Below are 19,291 nucleotides of genomic sequence, written 5' to 3' on the forward strand. Positions count from 1 at the left end.
CACACATACACGCACATATACCATCACACTCTCCTCCTCGTGCTGCTAAAAGCAAACAGTGTAGATGACGGACAAACACTGCAAGCACAGATGTGTCCATTACAACCAGCATGAACTGCGCTCGTGAGGAGTACTGTCACTTCTGAAAACCCGAGTGTCTCCGGCTGTGAAAAAGCAGTGGGGTGTGAGAACAAAAGAAAGAGATGTTGTGATTAAGGCAGGGCTAATGGTTCATTAACAATATCCAAGGCCTGGCCCTCCAGCTTAGAAGTTGAGGATTTATCTCGAAATTACCTTTTTTTTTTGTCATTGTTGTTGTTGCTGTTCATTTCTTTTCTCTGCCTTTTGAAATGGATTTTGTTTCTACTCTTGCCCTTTTGTCTGATGGCTCCTAAAACATAAAGCAAATGAAAACACAGATTGAGTGAAAACAATTTTTTTTTTCTTCTTCATCTCTTTTTTCATCTCTATGTCTGATGTGTGAGTCTGAGAAGAGGATAGAGGGGAGAGGCAGCATTCCTTTCTTCAAGGATGGCCCTACCCTGGTTTTTAGGGTCTAGCTTGGCAAACTCAGGGCATCCTTTAGAGCAGGTACAGTACTGACCCAAACCAGTAACACCACTGAGACCTTTCCAACAGTTTAACAATGTCATGGGTGTGTAGCAGTGCCCATTTGGCACTGGATAATTTACTGTATAGACATGATGTTAGCAAGTCTCTGGAGTTGTCCAGATGTTCAGTGTTGTATTCATAGTTGCCACTCATGTTGCCTCAGTTGTCACTCAGCTGCCTCACTCACTGAGGCACACAACAGCACATACTTTTATTTGGATGCCACAAAAGCACCCTGCTGATGGACTGCTGCGTGGCTTGAAACTTGTTTCAAACTGTCTGAACTAGAAGAAAACAAGCATACACACAACCATAACATAAAGCCATAGAGATTGTACATAATGTCTGGAGGAGCCTCAGGGTCAAGTGCTATGCACTGGGAGGCCAGTTGGTCTGCTACAGGGGGAGTCAGTCATGAAGAGCTGGTGCATAACTGGGTGTCTGGGGTTGCTCCCTGCCTCAGTAACCAGCACAGACAGTTGTTGATGTTGGCGCTACAGTTCACAGAGTTCTGTTTTAGAGCACCCAGTAGTGACTCATAGCACTTAAAGTTTCCTTGATTGAAGCCACCTTAGGATGTAATTTTGAGATGTCGGGAGGGAGGAATCTTCCTGTTCTTCCTCAGACACCGGAACAGAAATGTGCTCAAGTATTTCCAGGTCTCATTTCTGTCTTCCCAGCCAAAGACATGTCACAGGTCTGGTCCTGGTCAGGTAATTCTTCCTATTTGTACTGGTGGTACAGAATGATGTAGGCAGAGCATACAAAAGCACTGAAGAGTATTTCAGGAAATGGTTTTGTAATTCTCTAGGCAACAGTGCATGTTAGCAAGGTCATCCGAAATCTTCAGTTTCATGTGGAAACCAATACAGTGTCACATCATTGCTGTGATGATTCTACTGTAAGTCCGGGGTGACCAAATAGTGGAGGTTATCCTCCACTACTGACAGCTTTCAGTTACAGAATCACAGAATCACAGAATCACAGAATTTCTAGGTTGGAAGAGACCTCAAGATCATCGAGTCCAACCTCTGACCTAACGCTAGCAGTCCCCACTAAACCATATCCCTAAGCTCTACATCTAAACGTCTTTTAAAGACTTCCAGGGATGGTGACTCCACCACTTCCCTGGGCAGCCTGTTCCAATGCCTCACAACCCTTTCAGTGAAGAAGTTCTTCCTAACATCTAACCTAAAACTCCCCTGGCTCAACTTTAGCCCATTCTCCCTCGTCCTGTCACCAGGCACGTGGGAGAACAGACCAACCCCCACCTCGCTACAGCCTCCCTTGAGGTACCTATAGAGAGCGATAAGGTCACCCCTGAGCCTCCTCTTCTCCAGGCTGAACAAGCCCAGCTCCCTCAGCCGCTCCTCGTAGGACTTGTTCTCCAGGCCCCTCACCAGCTTCGTCGCCCTTCTCTGCACCCGCTCAAGCACCTCGATGTCCTTCTTGTAGTGAGGGGCCCAAGACTGAACACAGTATTCGAGGTGCAGCCTCACCAGAGCTGAGTACAGGGGGACGATCACCTCCCTAGCCCTGCTGGTCACACTGTTCCTGATACAAGCCAGGATGCCGTTGGCCTTCTTGGCCACCTGAGCACACTGCTGGCTCATATTCAGCCAACTATCCACCATCACTCCCAGGTCCTTCTCTGCGTGGCAGCTGTCCAACCATTCTTCTCCCAGCCTGTAGCTCTGCTTGGGGTTATTGTGCCCCAGGTGCAGAACCCGGCACTTGGCCTTGTTGAACTTCATGCAGTTGACCTCAGCCCATCGGTGCAGCCTATCCAGATCCTCCTGCAGAGCTTTCCTACCCTCAAGCAGATCGACACACGCACCTAACTTGGTGTCATCTGCAAACTTACTGAGGGTGCACTCAATGCCCTCATCCAGATCATCGATGAAGATATTAAAGAGGACCGGCCCCAGCACCGAGCCCTGGGGGACGCCACTAGTGACTGGCCTCCAACTGGACTTGGCTCCATTCACCACGACTCTTTGGGCCCGGCTATCCAGCCAGTTTCTAACCCAACGAAGTGTGCGCCAGTCCAAGCCGTGAGCAGCCAGTTTCTTGAGGAGAATGCTGTGGGAGACGGTGTCAAAAGCTTTGCTGAAGTCAAGGTAGACCACATCCAGTTAGAAGTTAGGCACTTCTATTTCCTTTACGATACCTGGGTTCCAGATGGAACTAACATATACATATATACATATACAATACACATAAGCATATACAACCAGGGAAGTTGTGGAGTTACCTCTTTAGATATTCAAGGCCTGTCTGGATGCCTACCTGGGCAGCCTGCTCTAAGGAGCCTGCTTTGGCAAGGGGGTTGGACCCAATGATCTTTCAAGGTCCCTTCCAACCCCTGCAATTCTGTGATTCTGTGATATAGAGCAGAGAAATCCTAAACAATAGCACAGATCTGGGAGCTACTTAAGTTGGTTAGTTGGGAAGCATTACATGCAAGGCTGTATCTTAAATCTCATGTTTTGTAGTAATTCTTCAGGATATTCCTTTTTCTCCTCTTCTTATCCAAAATCTCCTCTGGCAGTTGCCCCCTATGCATTTGCTCTCAGATGTGTAGTGAGGGTGACTCCTTTATATATAGTTTTACAATCCTCAGTACAAGGCATATATCAATGAAAAAATGAGTTCTGCAAAGAGCAGAGGAGCTGCCTGGGCAGGCAGGGGAGTTTTAGGTTAGATGTTAGGAAGAACTTCTTCACTGAAAGGGTTGTGAGGCATTGGAACAGGCTGCCCAGGGAAGTGGTGGAGTCACCATCCCTGGAAGTCTTCAAAAGACGTTTAGATGTAGAGCTTAGGGATATGGTTTAGTGGGGACTGCTAGCGTTAGGTCAGAGGTTGGACTCGATGATCTTGAGGTCTCTTCCAACCTAGAAATTCTGTGATCTGTGATTCTGAGCAAACAAAGGTTGATTGGAGGACTCACCTTGTGAGAAGTTGAGAAAACTAACTTCGTTCAGCCTAGAAAAGAGGTAGTTTCAGAAGGACTTAACAACAGCTGGACAGTACCTACAAAGTTATTACCAGCAAAATGGAGGCAGATTTTTCATGGTGGAACATGGCATGAGGATGTCATACTGATAAATGATGTAAAATGAAAAAGAAGAGTTTCTGACTTTTTATAAAGAGAAGAGGTTCTGATTCTGTATAGGGAAAAACCTTTTTATTTATAGGACAGTCAGGTTTGGAAGATTTTTCCTAAAGATGTTCAGTCTCTATCATCAAAGGTTTTAAAGACTTGAATGGAAAAAGCCTTGAGAAGCCTCATCTCACCTCATAGTTTACTCCGCTGAGGAGGCTGCACTAGAGGCCCACTAAGATCCCTTCTAATTTGATTTATTCTATGATCTGAAACTTAGATGTATAAGTCATCATCAGCTTCTCTTAGTCAATGGAGAGAAACAAGAACCTCTGAAAGGTTATTCATCTGATCTAACTCAAATCTCCAGCTTGGGTTGAGCTGGCTTGCCTGTATAAATTCTTATTTCACTCAGTAAACAGAACCCAATGTAAGTAATTTAAACTTAGTCACCTAACATACAGATCACTCAAATCTTGTGATAAATATCTCAGTCTTGTGTCCTGTCCCTTCTTTTGCCTGTTAGGATTCAAAATTTCCTCTCTAATGATTAAATCCTAGGCTGCTCCTGGAAGCAAAGAGACAGCCACAGGATACTTTGTGCAGACAGCTGTTGTAAGATATACAGGCTATATCTGTATTAGAGAATAAAATGGGAAGAAAGAGCTGGCTAAAGCAGTGAATGACAATTGTACTCCTTAACTGTTAACACCCTCTCTGTAACAGCTGTAGTTCCTGCCAGATACCACTCTCAGACATAAATCTCAGTACAGCTTGCGGACTGTGCCCAATAAGCAGTGTGGATATAGCTACCTTGTTTGGGAAAAAAACACAGAAAACACAGAAATCCAAACTGTGTGGATACAAGGCATGCTTCCCCAGCTTGGGGACAATCCCTAGCCCTGGAGTAGGCAGTCTTGTTGCCCTAGCTTAGCCAGTGGACTGTCTCAAACAAAACTGGTGGGAGTGTAATCCTTTAATGATCACCAAACTTCAGTTTATAAAAACTATTTTATTTTCCTAATAACTAAATGACCTTCCTCTGCTAGCTTCATGACTGTAGATTAATATGCTCTGGGATCACTGCCCAGTCACTTCTGCCAACACAGGAGCCATTCCAGGAGACATGTTCCTCTGACTCCCTGGTTAGATTTCAGTATATTTCAATTTTCCATTTGTAGATTATATTTTTTTTCCAGCCCATGGTGTTCTGGTAACATACTAGATCTATTGGAAAGTAGAATCAGCAGCAGTTTCCCATGCTAATTCATCTGCCACAGTGGCGGTATCTAAATGTCCACTTGAAATCTCCCTGGATAAATAAATCATGCCCTATTGTAGTGAATTATGTAGTGTTTTTTCTCTTTGCATCATCCTACTTCAGAAGTTTTGCACTAAGGCTGATTCTTAGAGAAAATTTCCATAGTAAAACTGTACAGTACAGTATTCTGCATCAAAACGCTGATCACAAATGTGAACAATGCATCACTTTGAATCTGATCCTGCCTGGTTCTTCTTGTATTTTCAACTTGAAGTTCCTGTGGGAATGCCTACAAGTTATTTTAAGATGCTCCTCTAGAACAAATTAATTGCAGATACAGGCAGAAAATCTACAAGCACTTCCCAGGCATGGCTGGAAGCCACCCTCTCAAATGAGCAGAGCTCTTTAAGCTGTGGACAAAACACCTCTCATTTTAAACCAAGGAAATCATTTAGTGGAGTAATTAATTAGGAAATCACTAAGCTTGCCTGGACATGAGGTAGGTGGCTTTCTTACCATACTTCCCCACCTCTCCTCAACTTCAATATTTTTCTAGCAAATATATGAGTATATTCAACAATGTTATTAGAACATCAGACAAGTTTCAGATAAATACTAGAGGCATAGAAACCCTCCACCTCAGAAAGCATTTGCTTCAACAGCAGTAATGATATTAATCTTAGCTAAACTACCTGTATTAGAAGTTTGTAAATCATTATATGTGGAGCTTTTAAACTGTTTTGTTAGTGCTAATATCCAGTCCTCTCCATGTGCAATATTTTACAAGGATGGTGGGATAAGTACCTCACAAATCCTAAGACGTGTACCCCTGCAGCATCAGGAGTTGTGAGTGCCACTGCATTGCATATAAATTAACTGGAGCTGACTCTCTGAAGCATCTGGCACTGATGCACCATTTTGAAAAATATAAGCAGAACTACTCTTCTCAGAGCAACCTTTGTGCAGCTGTGTGCCAGGCGGGGATGATGGCCTAGACTAGAAGAGTGATAGGATCCTGGGATATTTTGTCACAGTACATGCATAGAGCTAAATGAAGGAATACATATGGACTAGAGGTTTAAACAGGTTTGACAGAAAGATCAGCCAGGTGAGGGGCACAGGTCTGGAGTCTTGATTTGAGGAACTTAAAGAGGACATGGAGTTCAGAAGCCAGGAGATCAGGAGCTGCTCTAATGTTTCTTCTGAGAGCAATCTTCAAACAAACACAGTTTGAGAAACTCCCATTTTAACTCTCTTCCTCTGAAGGGATCCCAGTACTATGCATAGACCAGAACACCAATCCTGTGCACACTCAGCTACAAATCTAGGAGAGATCTTTTTGCCAACATGGGGAATGACTACAAGTGATGCTATATGTGTATACAGTTTGCATGCTACTGTGATATACTGAATAAATAATAATAAGTATAAAAACAGACCTACATTTTAGCAGCCATATCTCATCTATATTTGTAGATCCAGAGTCGTAAACATAATAAATATAGCTGAGATTGTCCAATATGTATTTAATGCAGATATTCCAGGATGCCCAAAAAACACATTGAAATATGTGAATTGATTACATAAGCAGCTTTTTTAATGAATAGGGTCTATAGATTTAATAGTATTTTCTCTCTCTTGAATCTTGTAAAATACGTGGAAGTCTTAATTATAGCTGAAGACATCTGAACTATGTTGGCCTTTGATTTTATACTACAATATGTAATTCCTGCTGGTATAATAAACCAATAAGCTCAGTATTGTTATAAATGACTTTAAATTTATAAGTCTATCAAAATACCTCCTGGTTCCTGTTAATGTTTAGGAAACATTTCAGAAATATTTCAGGTTCCTGGCTGAAAGAATTGCTTCACTCTTTGCTGAGCTTCTGTTGATCCAATGTCTTGAAATAATCAATGGTTTTAGGTACTATATGAGTAGCACACATGCAAATGTTGTGTTTACTTGAGAGATACAGAAGGAGGTGAAGGAAAGTAGAAACCAGTTTGACTGCAAGGACTTCCTCCAGTAAGTTTTTTGGATGTAAGAGTTCCATTATCATCCAGTTGTAAATCACATTTTTGTTTGGAAGGTAGGAAATGGATGGACTGCCTCTCAAATATCACCCTCAAATCCCTGCCATTTTGCTAATGGACAGACAACTGGTGAAGTTCATGCAGTATTACTGTTACGTGCCTGATTTTCCTGCTTCTTAATGAGATTTCAGCTCTTGCTTGCTTTTTGGCCAAATTCATGTCAATACTTTCACAAAATGAGTTTCACTTCTCACCTTGAAGATAACTAGTATGTGGATGCTAGCAAAAGGTGACAAAAGTCAGGTGTTGTAGCTGAAGATAGTTAAAATACATTCCCTCTTTTTCTTTGACTAAGTGCACCTTGATATGGCTCCTGGAAATTCTGAAGCTGGAAACAACAAAACCCAGAGTGGGAAGGGAGGGCAGTAAAAGGAACTGAGACCTGTTTGCTGATATTATCAGGCTAAATACGTAAAATGAAGAAGCATCTGATTCTACTTTTAAAACTCAAACTTAGAGCATGTACTAGAAGAACCTGGTAATGTTTTATGACAGAAAACCAGTAAAATCTTCTTGTCAAAATACTAAATACCACATAAAGCAGTTACAGATGCTGTATTCATGTAGATTAGCTAAAACATGGCATAAGCTGTAGTTTCCTGAAACTCTCTCCTGAAGCCAAAACTGAAATGTTCAATGTTTATTTTTTGTTGGTGGTGGTGGTTTTACGTTTGTTTGGTTGGTTGGTTTTTGGTTTTTGGTTAGTTGGCTGTTTTTGTATATTTGGTTGGTTGGGTTTTGGTGATTTTTTTGGTTTGGTTGTTTTCTTTTTTTTTTTTTTTTAGTTTTGTTGTTGTTGTTCCTCAACAAAATCAGCTTTAAAAATATGATATTTAAAAAGTGTTGTATTTTCTAAATTATACTGACTTTTGGCTAGGTATGTTTTCTATTGAAGTTCACACCATAGTCTGAGACATGTTAATTTAGGGTAGGCGTCTACTCTGTCAGCTGTTTGGTAGAATGTATAGACATATCCATTCAAGGTCTTTCATTCCCTGGAAGTCTGAGGAACATTGTGGATATTGCCTTTCAGCACTAAAACTGGTCAGCTTATGGTAGCATTTTCTCATTTCAGTGTCTGCAGGTCCAAACCGCAATGATCCACAAGGGGATTAGAGCATATATTAAAGAGGTTTTTAGCCCCTGTAGATTTCTCCTTCTAATTTGCCAGAATTTTATGTACCCCTTTCCTGACCCTAAAAGTTATATTTTCTTCCATCTGGAATGATTGTTTCATGTTAATATGTTGGTTTGAATATAAAACATAGGAATGTTGGTTAGCAGAAAACCTAATGAAGGCTCTGGGTTTTTTTCCTTTGGGGGCTTTTTTTTTTTTCCTTAAAGAAACACTACTCATTTGTTCAGGCCAAGAATGTAAGATTTCCAATGTTACTCATGCAAATCTAACATAAAACATGAACATTAGGTAGTAAATCCATGTTTAGGCACCTAAATAAGCAGCCTGATTTAACACATTAGCATTCTGGTAAAAGCCCATTTTTTATTACCAGACCTCTGTCATCTGAATTCAGTCAGACTTATTAATAATTGAAACCCATCTTATTAGAGGGACTTGTGTCTAATATCTGCTGTAACTACCATTATAACAATTACACTGGAATAAGATCCCAGGGAAAATGAGATGTGAACAAACTGGATGACATTTTATGTAGGTACTTCATCTTGGACAGCAGCTTCCATCTGAAATGGACATTGTAAAATGGACTACACCTCCCACTGGCTGAAAATCCAGTTTGTGTAGTTAACCATGAAATGTACCTCATAAAGGCTCTGGTAGCTGAATACATTTTTAAGAGCAGAATTTGGTTGCAATGTTCTCTTGTTGAGAATTTCCATTTGTTTGATTTTTTTCTTTCTCCCACGTCCTCTACTTATTCTAAAGAAAAATTGTGTTTTCTTTTGCATAAATGAAAACCCAGTAAACATTAGGCCCACTGAATTTTTAACTAAGTAGTTCTGAGAGAATGAATAGGAAAAAAATACACACATGGTAAACTCAGAAGTACTTAAGTAGACACCCATATATGGTAATATGTATGGGTTAAATACTAACATATTTGGCAGAAACACATGACAAGAATCCCTGTCCAGCGCCAAAGTCTCATAGACAAAGGGCAGAATTTACCACAGGCTTCCCTATCTCAGCTGCATGCAAAGCACGTTTCTTTTTTGGATGCATCTGGACCATCATCCATTATGCATTCCATATGACATACATCTCAATGGGGTTTACTTTACCTGCTTTCATGAAGTGAACCTTCTTCTTCTTGCTCTCATATAATAAAAAGGTTTGCTACTGAGTATTAAAATGTGTGCAACATATGGCAGGCATCTGTGGTGTGCTGCCATTGCACTTGACTCTCACACAATACAGTGAGCCGTCTCTCCTTCCAAAATCACCTTATTTCAAAAACGCGAATACAAGGCAACACACCTCAGTAAACACCGAACACATAAAGAGCTTCAAATATGTTCTGTTCGACTGCATTTTGCTTAGATGTGTCGTGGAATAGCACATATATAGGAATCAGTTTTAACATGGTCTGTTCCAGTTTTCATTCAGTGGGGCATTGTTTTAACTTCTGCTTTGTTTTCACTAATTCTTTTTTTTAAATGAAATTTAAGATTATCATTAAGAGTGCAGGCCACTAGTAACAAAATGCTTTTCCATGGTGCCAATACACTGTGCACTACATCAAGACACTCTGTGCCCATCAGCTGAGACAAGATAATTCTTTGAACTCCACGCCAAGTGTGATGTAAAATGTATAAAAATGCATTCTCAGTAAAAGGTTTAAAGTAATAAAACTTACTTCGTATTTGCAATGTCTTCAATGTATGCACAGTCTGTTAGTTTGGTAGTTGTGCTTGTTTGGGAAACAAACAGATATAATTGAGATCCTTTCCTTTTGAATGGGTTCCTGAAGCTTCTTAATTATCCTTAACTGATCCATTTTAAGAACTAATTTACACTTCTTCTCCTGAGCATCCTTATGCCAGCAAGTTCTCACTTGCAGGTATTGAAAGTTTAAAATTTTCTGCTGCTTTCAGGCTGCACCCACAGAAAATGTACATGCAAATGTCAAGCCTCTCATGCCCAAATGTCAGCACGTGCTGCCTGTGCTCACATAGCCCTGGTATAATCATTTACATCTGTGCAATATGAGTTCAAAACTCGGGTGTTTCACTCTTATTTACTGCCTGGCAAAGTAAAGAGCTTGAAATTACATTTTCTTTAAGACCAATCTAATATACCAGCTAGTATAAGAGTGTATTAATGTAAGGTTTCTCTTATCCCTCACTTACAATAGAGACTTACACTTCTTTGGTACTTGCCCAATCACCAACTTAAGGTGCAAGACCCTGGAAAGCTAGACCCACTTTATGCAGAAGCTGAACATTTGTCTTGTGTTACTTTCTTATGTTGTATTGCATTAGAAATGCTTCCCCGGTCAGATACTAATATGTAAATGAAACGGTATTCCCAAATTATTCATCCTCCATGAGAATGAAAAAGATATTGAAAGAAATTCAAAACAGACGGAGGATTTTTGAAAGATATCTTTCAAAAAGGAAAAGAAAAAGGGCCATCACACAAGGCATTTCTAGAAACAGGTAATGGGCCATTCACATCTGCTATCTGCAGTGAATAACACAACAAGCATATTTCTCGGTGATATCTATAGCTGTACCACTATCACCTTACTGTAACCCCATGCAACCTCTGTTACTGCAAGAAGAGGTGATGCTCTGACTGTTCACAGGCAGGAGTAGGAGGCAGGCATGTAAGCATTGCAAGCCACAGGGTCTGTTTCAATACTGAAGACTGACGCACATAGACACGTGCAGAAATATATCAATCCTTTGAAAAAAAAACAGTGAAAGAATTTCTGGCATTCACCACTATACCTGGCTCTGCAAAGATTACAACTGTGAGCCATGTTGTAGGCGTTGCAGGCATGGAGAATTTGCAATGTATCAAGAGAACATATTGCCTCTATGAAATGAGTGCAGCAATTCAAAGCAATTTTGACTGAAAAGGACTCTTTTTAATTTACAGTTATGGCTCTTTCACCATCCCTGAAGTATAAAATTGCCTTAAAATGGATATAAGTAATCCTATTCTATCCCACTCTAAGGCTCGTTTATGTTGCTTAAGTGCAAAAATGAAATGTCTGTCGAATGGCTCTCGAATTATGTGTGCAAAGCGCTTACTGGCCTGCTATCTTTTCTTTGATTTTAATACTTCAGGGAAAAGTACAGAATTACAGCTTCATCAAATCAAGTTACAGAAATAGTGAAATATATAGAAATAAAGAGAGAGGAATAGTGTGTACAAAAAATATAAGTCAATAGAAGATATGCAGGGCCAGATCCAGACTCATGCTACAGTTAAGAAGTTCTAAAACCACTTTAAAAACATGGTTGGAATCAGGAAAAATAGAAGAAAATCACTCAGAAAGAATAATCTATTCTGAAGGAACATCATAAATTTACTTTGAATTACCCTGAGGGTTTATAATATCAGATATTGCATTATTGTATTTATGATAATTTGATTGCATGAAGGAACTGACATCTGAAGGCTCATGGATATAACTTTAGATGTTTCTGAAGAAGAAAACAGTTTTGGAAAAGAAAACAGTGTTTGGCAATTATTTCCCCGCAAACCAGCAGTGCACTTTGCGGTAACCCAGTGGGCAGCACAGCTGTTGTATTGTGGTGGGTAAGACAGCTTGTCTCAATGACATGAGCTATGCTTCTTGTCCTCAGGGCAACTGGACAGTCCCTATATCAGTATTAAATGTCTTTAGTTTGATGGCCAACTGGGCCATAGCTTGCAATAGATGTGAGAGAGCCAGCATAGCTTTACCAAGGACAAATCATGTCTGACCAATCTGGTGGCTTTCTATGATGGAATGACTGCATAGGTTGACATGGAAAGACTGAGCGATATCATCTACCTGGATTTCTGTAAGGCTTTTGATATGGTCCCGCACAACAACCTGATCTTCAAATTGTAGAGAGATGGATTTGAAAGGAGGGCCATTTAATGGGTAAGGAATTGGCTTGAAGGCCACACCCAGAGAGGTGTAGTCAGTGGCTATATGTCTGGGTGGAAGGTGGTGATGAGTGGTGTCCCTCAGAAGTCCAGACCTGGACAAGCTAGAAAAGTGGGCCCATGTGAACCTAATGAGGTTCAACACGTTCAGGTACAAGATGCTGCACCTGGGTCAGGGCAGTCCCAGACTCGAGTACAGACTGGAAGACATTGAGAACAGCCCTGCATAGAAAGACTTGAGGATTCTAGTGGAGAAAAAAAAAAAAAAAATGTCCTTTGGAAGTCTTTGGATGCGACACAATACACTGTCTCCATTTAGAGGAATGAAGATAGGAATATTTCCTATACCTTTCAGAGGTGTGAAGGTTAAATCCAATAAAGAGGTTTATATAATGTGAATATGGATATCTAGAGGAAGCATGGTGTAGACAGGACACCTCTGTAAGTCCATGTACTACCACACACAGCAGAGTCAAGCAAGGCATGGCAGTGTTTTTCAGGGAAAACTATGTGGATGTTGGAAGCAGCAGAGCCATGTTAGCACATTGCTGCACCTGAACCAATAACAGTGGCACCTGAACTAACAGGGCCATGATGAGGTGATCACATACTGAAATAGTCAGGGTTAGCTCAGTAACTCCACATTACACTTTGTAGTGTGTCCTTCCTCAGAAAAGTCATCATAACACTGCCAGCTATGAATTGGAATATCTTTTATTTAACTAATTCAAAATAGTTATTATTTAAATAACTTAAATAAGTTATTTAAATTAGTTAATTTAATTAAAATTTATATTTATTTTTTATTTAACTAAGCAAGGAAGATGCCATCTGTCTGTGTTGAAGCTGCAGATGGTGTTGTGCATATCAGAATAAATGAGGAATATCTTCCCTGAAGACATCAGTCAGACAGACAGAGAAATAGGGGAAGTGAGGTGTGAATTCAGCTCAAGAGTTGTTTCATTCATTTTTTTCCTGTCCCAACTGATGTGTGGAGCGAGTGAATGACCCTTGGCAGTAGACCAGAATGAAGGATATTGAGATCAAAGGAGTACCAGCATACCACTGTACTTCACAGAATAGTGTGTATTTGGCATAGAAACCCCTCTGATAAGCATTAAAAATACCTTTTTAATGGATATTTTATTCTCTTGATAGAGTTTGTTTAAGATTTGAAAGTGACACAAAAGTAATTTATCCTCACATGTAAAAATGCACTCTCCAGATAGAGATAACGTATTAATTTTACTCATTCATGTAACACTCTGAAAACTAATCTTAGGTTCCTCCCCCAGTGCTGTGGAAAGTAAAAATTAATTGACTTGGGTACAAGGAAAGGAATGAATTTGCATTTGCTTTACTTTAAGATTCTGCTTTCAAAGTAACAAACCTAGGTCATCTTCAAGCAATCATTTGTTTTCTACTACAAATTCTGCTTCATCATGTGCTTAATATGTCATTTGTTCATTAGCATGCTTGTTCATTAATTTATATTTAACAGCACACTCTGTGGTCCATCATACTAATGTATTTAATTTCTTCAGTCATCCAACATACAGTGCATAATGTGGTCAAAGTTGCATGAAAATGATCTTATATTTATACACTGTCTTTCAGCCAGAAGAATCCCAGATCGGGTTCATAAACTATCTTCTGTGAATAGGTTTCTAGACAATGGTTTAGTGCAAATATAATTATGGATCTGTTTTACCTTTGTATACAAATTTCCAACTGTTCTTTTTAAACTGGACGTGTATTGCATATTGGCTATTTGATCCTTACTTTTCTTACTAATCAGAAACTTTTTTCTCTTCTCCACTTTGAACTTTCTCTTGGTTAATCCTGGTGCTCTTATCAGGGTTTTGAAGTAAGGAAAAAATTAGCAAGAAATTACAAAATAAGAAAATCTGGAAGTGAACACTAAAGAGAGAACATTGTGTGCTTTCTTTGCAAGACATTATTACACCAAAGACAAAATGGAGGCCTGTCTTTGAAAACAGAAGACTCCTTTAACAAAGTAGATTACAGTTTAGAGATAACAAAGACAGAAGGGTGTTAGAGTTACATAGCTCCCGTGAGCCAAATTTCAAGCACTATTTACACAGCACTATGAATTATCTATGCCTCATGAAACAGAAAGAGGATTCTCTATAAAGTATTGCCTAATCTTAAAGACAGACAGACACAGATCATAAAGCAGTACATTTTGCAAGATCCAGAAAATACAGTTCTGTTATGTGGAGAAAATCAGCTTTGCTTAGAAGTCAGATTAGCTACTCCAGTTCAGTGCCATGTTCGTCTATACATAAATTGAGATAGGTATATTCCCCATTTTTTTGTACAGATGTGTTTAAACACAGAACAGGTGCTCTTGGTTGATTGGTTTGGTTATGGGTTTGTTTCTTTTGTTTGTTTGTTTGTTTCAGGTAGGAGATCATATAAAGTACGTTCTACCTGAAATTAAAAGGAAAACATTTAGAAGGAAGGATTTCTCTTGGAAAATGGTAACAACAGCAACAACAACAAAACTTTCGTCTAATTTTTAAATGGAAACCAAGTATTCAGAAACAAAATAAAATCCCAGAAGAAAAATGTAATGGTTTGGGGGGGCTCAGAAACCTACAGTTCTGATGCCACCTGTCTTCTTTCCCCTAAGACTCCAAAACTAGGCTACATTTTTCATTATAGCCACTTATTTCCTCTCTCACTGAGCTGCCATGATGCAGCATGGAAATATGTGGCCACTGTGCTTTTCAATTATAATAGCTTCATGAGTAATCTAAATGTTGGAAAAAAAGTAAAGACATGGGACTCTTAACCTAGAAATTCCTCAACCACACTTACCAATACTTTTCTTTGTTTAGTGAGCTACTCAAAAAAAAAAAAAAAAAATGCCAATACTTTATTATGCATATTTAATATTTATTATTAGCCAATACTTTTTTATGGAAAGACAACACATTCAGTTACAGGGCTACATTTAGAGATTACAGATTTGAATAGATTAATCTATTCTAGGTGAACGATGCAGGGCGATGAAGTTCATCATAACTAACCAACTCTTTCCCTCCTTAATCTTGGACCTCCTTTTATGAGCTAAGTTAGTTGAGCTACTAGCCATCTGGAGACAAGTTGCACACACACCTTCCCTTTCCTCTACAAGTATTATTATATAGTAGTATACTATGGTATTATATAGTAGTATACTGTATTAGTATATAGGCTAGATAAAGTCTTTAATCATGCACTTCACATACATTCTTCATGCATTCACGTGCATTCTTGATAAAGCAGGGTCAGGTACAGGACTAAGTACTGCCCTGTGACTGTCCCTGCCACTAAATTGTTAGGATGCTCACATGCACAGCCTCTTGATGTGATAATTCACAGTGCCAGAACAGCTTAGAAACAGCCCACACCAGACAACACTGACAACTAATCAGCCTGGACACAGCCACTCTTTTTGCTAGGACAAGCCAGTCTGGCCAGAAACTGTGCTCTGCCACTTAGCTTCAGAGACAGACAAGAAGCCTTGGATTGTTTTCTTTAAGAGTGTGTAGTCATAGTGGTTAAATGATTGACCCCAGAGGAGTATCCTCCCACTTTTTATGGTCTTCTGTTCAGACTTTGAACAGACTCTTCAGGAAACACACATTTTAAAAGTTTATTGAATTGACAGTGAAATGACTGTATCTTGTGGTTTCCCCCAAGTTTTCAAGTCACTGCTAAGAATCACCCTATGAGTCTCTGATAGATTTTGAGGTGGCAGTTTTTCATTCTCCAAGATAGATTACAGGTCTCTGTGGTACGTATTTTATTGGATGTTGTGAGTCTATTGTTAACCCATGTTAGAAATTGTAGGCTCTTCATACTTTTAGTTCTGGAGTTCCTCATTTTAATCCAATGTGTCAGGCAACATGAGATCTGTCGCATTAATCTTCAACTGCTGATCCTACACCACTGTTAATTGGTAAGATAGAGTGTCTCAGCTCTCTAATATTAAAAGGATCTAATTTTTTGACAAGTAGCTTATAAGATATCCATATACATATGCATGTGTTATATCAAATGATTATAAAATTCTATTTAATGACACTGTTATTTAATGACATTTTATTTTATGACACTGTTAAGAACACTGAAACAGGCTGCCCAGGGGGTGTGTGGAGTGTCCTTCTCTGGAGACATTCAAAACCCACCTGGAAGCATTCCTGTGTGACGTGATCTAGGTGTTCTTGCTCCAGCAGGGGAATTGGACTAGATGATCTTTCAAGGTCCCTTCCAATCCCTAACATTCGGTGATTCTGTGATTCTGTGACACGGTTACTTGCCTGAAGTTATTATTCTATTTGAAGTTAGTCAGTTAATAATGACTTAATAACATATGAAAGTATGTTTTCTACACAAAAATATCCTGAAATGAAGTAAAGGCTCATGGGCAAAGTTTAGATAAGATTCATCTTGTATACACAGAACTTCATAATATGCATATAAGACTCAATGTCTTCCTTGGTATTTCAATGAGATTTGGACCATTGTTTCAAGTCAAACTTGTATTGATGTGTTCCTGAGCAGAAATGGATTTATGCACATCCTTCATTGGTCTGTTCAACCAGCAATTTTAACACTGACTTCTATCAGCATTAAAAGCTCCACCAAGATATTACACTGAAATTCAGCAAAAGCAGGATAAAATTGCAGCATGCATTCTTTAAATATTTATACAGTACATCAAAACAAATGAAACTGGAGATTCCATTTCCAGTGTGAGCTACAGCATAGCTAGAATGGGGTCTACTATGTCATGCCACTTATTTTCATTTCTTTGATATATTTTTTTATAATGCTTCTGCTGAATTAGTAATCAGGAACAAGGGACAGAGTCATACTGTTTTAAACCTTCAGTATTCCTAAGAGTAAACAGATACCCAGTGAAGCAATTTAGAGAAGCCTTTAACCCTATGAATTATTTTGCGAGCATGAGAGTCACTTTTATAGATCAAGTTTATCACAGCATAGAAAAAAAATATATGTATTTCTAATTATGTTAGACTTTTTATACTTCATAAAAAGAATAATGATAATAAAAAAGAATCTTTCCTTTTAATATATATTAATCATTTTTTTAATGAGGTCTGAGTGTCTCAGGTCTTAGATACAAAGTATCTCATGGAGATTAATATCTCTACAGAAAAAAAAAAAAAAAAAAAGGCTGTAGAGTTTCACAGTAAGAGCTCTTTTTCTGTTATTTTGGTGCAATATGAATGCAGTAATACATGCATAAAGGGCTGATGCAAAGAAAATGGGAATAATATACTCTTCCTTTCCAAGCTGAATGGACCAAAAAAAAATATATATATATATATGAAATATATATATATTTTTTTTATATATTATATATATATATAATGCCACTAAAACATGGAAGAGTCATATCAGGCCTCAGGAAATCACATTTATACTAAAGTAGAATAACTGCAGTCCATTTAGTTTCTTTCACTGTAATGCACGACACTGTCCCATCTTGAAACCCTTTTTAGGAGATAAGGACAGGGGTGAAATGATGGTCCAGATCTCATTCTTTTTTCACAAGAACTGAGCATTTTCAATGGCAGTAGGATACCTAACTGTTGTAGGATATCTCTAAATTGCATGTTCAACGCTTTCTATATTAAGGCCCTGAGGCCCCGCATCTCTTTATTTCCTTACATGGGGAGGGAAGCCTTAAGATATGTCTTAATTCAACAGTTCATCTTCTAAAGAAACACCAGAAACAGTTCTGTCCTAAAGGAACACATAGAAACTGAGGAGGACTGTTCCCAACCTTATGAAGCCCATAAATCAAATACCATATTTTAGACCTATATTACAAAAACATTAAACTTCTAGTAGTTTACAGCAGAAAAGACAAATAGCTTCTTGTAATTTGGTTGATATAGTTATAGTCCACACACAACCTATCCAGACTTACACTGACTGGAAATAACATTTTTTAAAAATCACCTCCCACATCACCTGTATTTTCCCAACAAGTGTCTCCTGTAGACCTGATTTCAGCACACTGAGACAAAAAGTGCTGAGCAACCTGGGCTGAACTCAATTCCAGTGAAAATGTGTTTGTGCTAGTTCAAGAGCTTATGAACTTGCACAGTCTCAGTAAGCCTTTTAGTTCATCCAGTTATATGTCTGAGTTTCAAAGAATTTTAACTTTCAGAAGTTTCACACTACAAACTCAGAGCTTAGCCAAATGCACAAGCTGAATATCACGTTTATGTATTTATTTATGTATGCTTTATTGATTTATTTATTGGTCCTAGAATAGAAGCAGTATGAAATCCTACTACTGGATTTTGTTAATAATCATCTGCCTGAGCCAGGCTAACTGAAAGAATTGCTGAGGTTCACAGTCTATCCAATGAACCTTCCTCTGTTCTTTTCAGCAAAAGCCAATAGCCATTTATTTCTTTTCTCTGCTTTCTCTCCCCAGCCTTGCTACAGTACGGTGAACTTAAAGTGTCTCTGTCTTGCCCTCTGTGCATGCTCATGAAGTTTTTTAGTTCTCAAATTCCTAAAGAAAATTCTGATTTGGCATAGCCTCAAGTTCTTTTAAACACAAACACTATCTCCCTTGCTTTGTCATTCTCCTTGTTTTTTCTGTCAGCCTTTTCTCCTCCGTTCTTCCTTGCTATGTCTACCTTCATCTCTCCCTCACTCAATTCCTCAGTGAAGAAAGCAAACACTCAAAAAAAAGTAATGTTTATATGGTGATTATCTTAGCTTAGACCAATGCTACTGGCAACATCATAAATAAAACACTTTTCTAGGGCATTGTTAGATAAACTCTATCTTACAATTTCCAAAATTTTCACGTGCTTCACTCTTTTGGAAATTTCTTTTCCTTCATGTCAACAATATCATCTGTTCTAATTTTGTAGGTTAGTAATAATTCTGCTGCTTAAGACTTTGCCTCACTTTTGCATTGACTCTAGGAAAATTAGAACTTGAGCATGAGTTTTGATCTTCAGCATGTAGCAAGTACTTTGGAATGACCTAAGTCTTTCTGCAGTAGCTAGGTACTCAGAAGAAACATCTGTATCAACATCAGGTACACCACCACAGACAGACTATGAGCTCCT

Source organism: Aythya fuligula, chromosome 3 (genome assembly GCF_009819795.1).
Source record: "Aythya fuligula isolate bAytFul2 chromosome 3, bAytFul2.pri, whole genome shotgun sequence".
Taxonomy (NCBI): Eukaryota; Metazoa; Chordata; class Aves; order Anseriformes; family Anatidae; genus Aythya; species Aythya fuligula.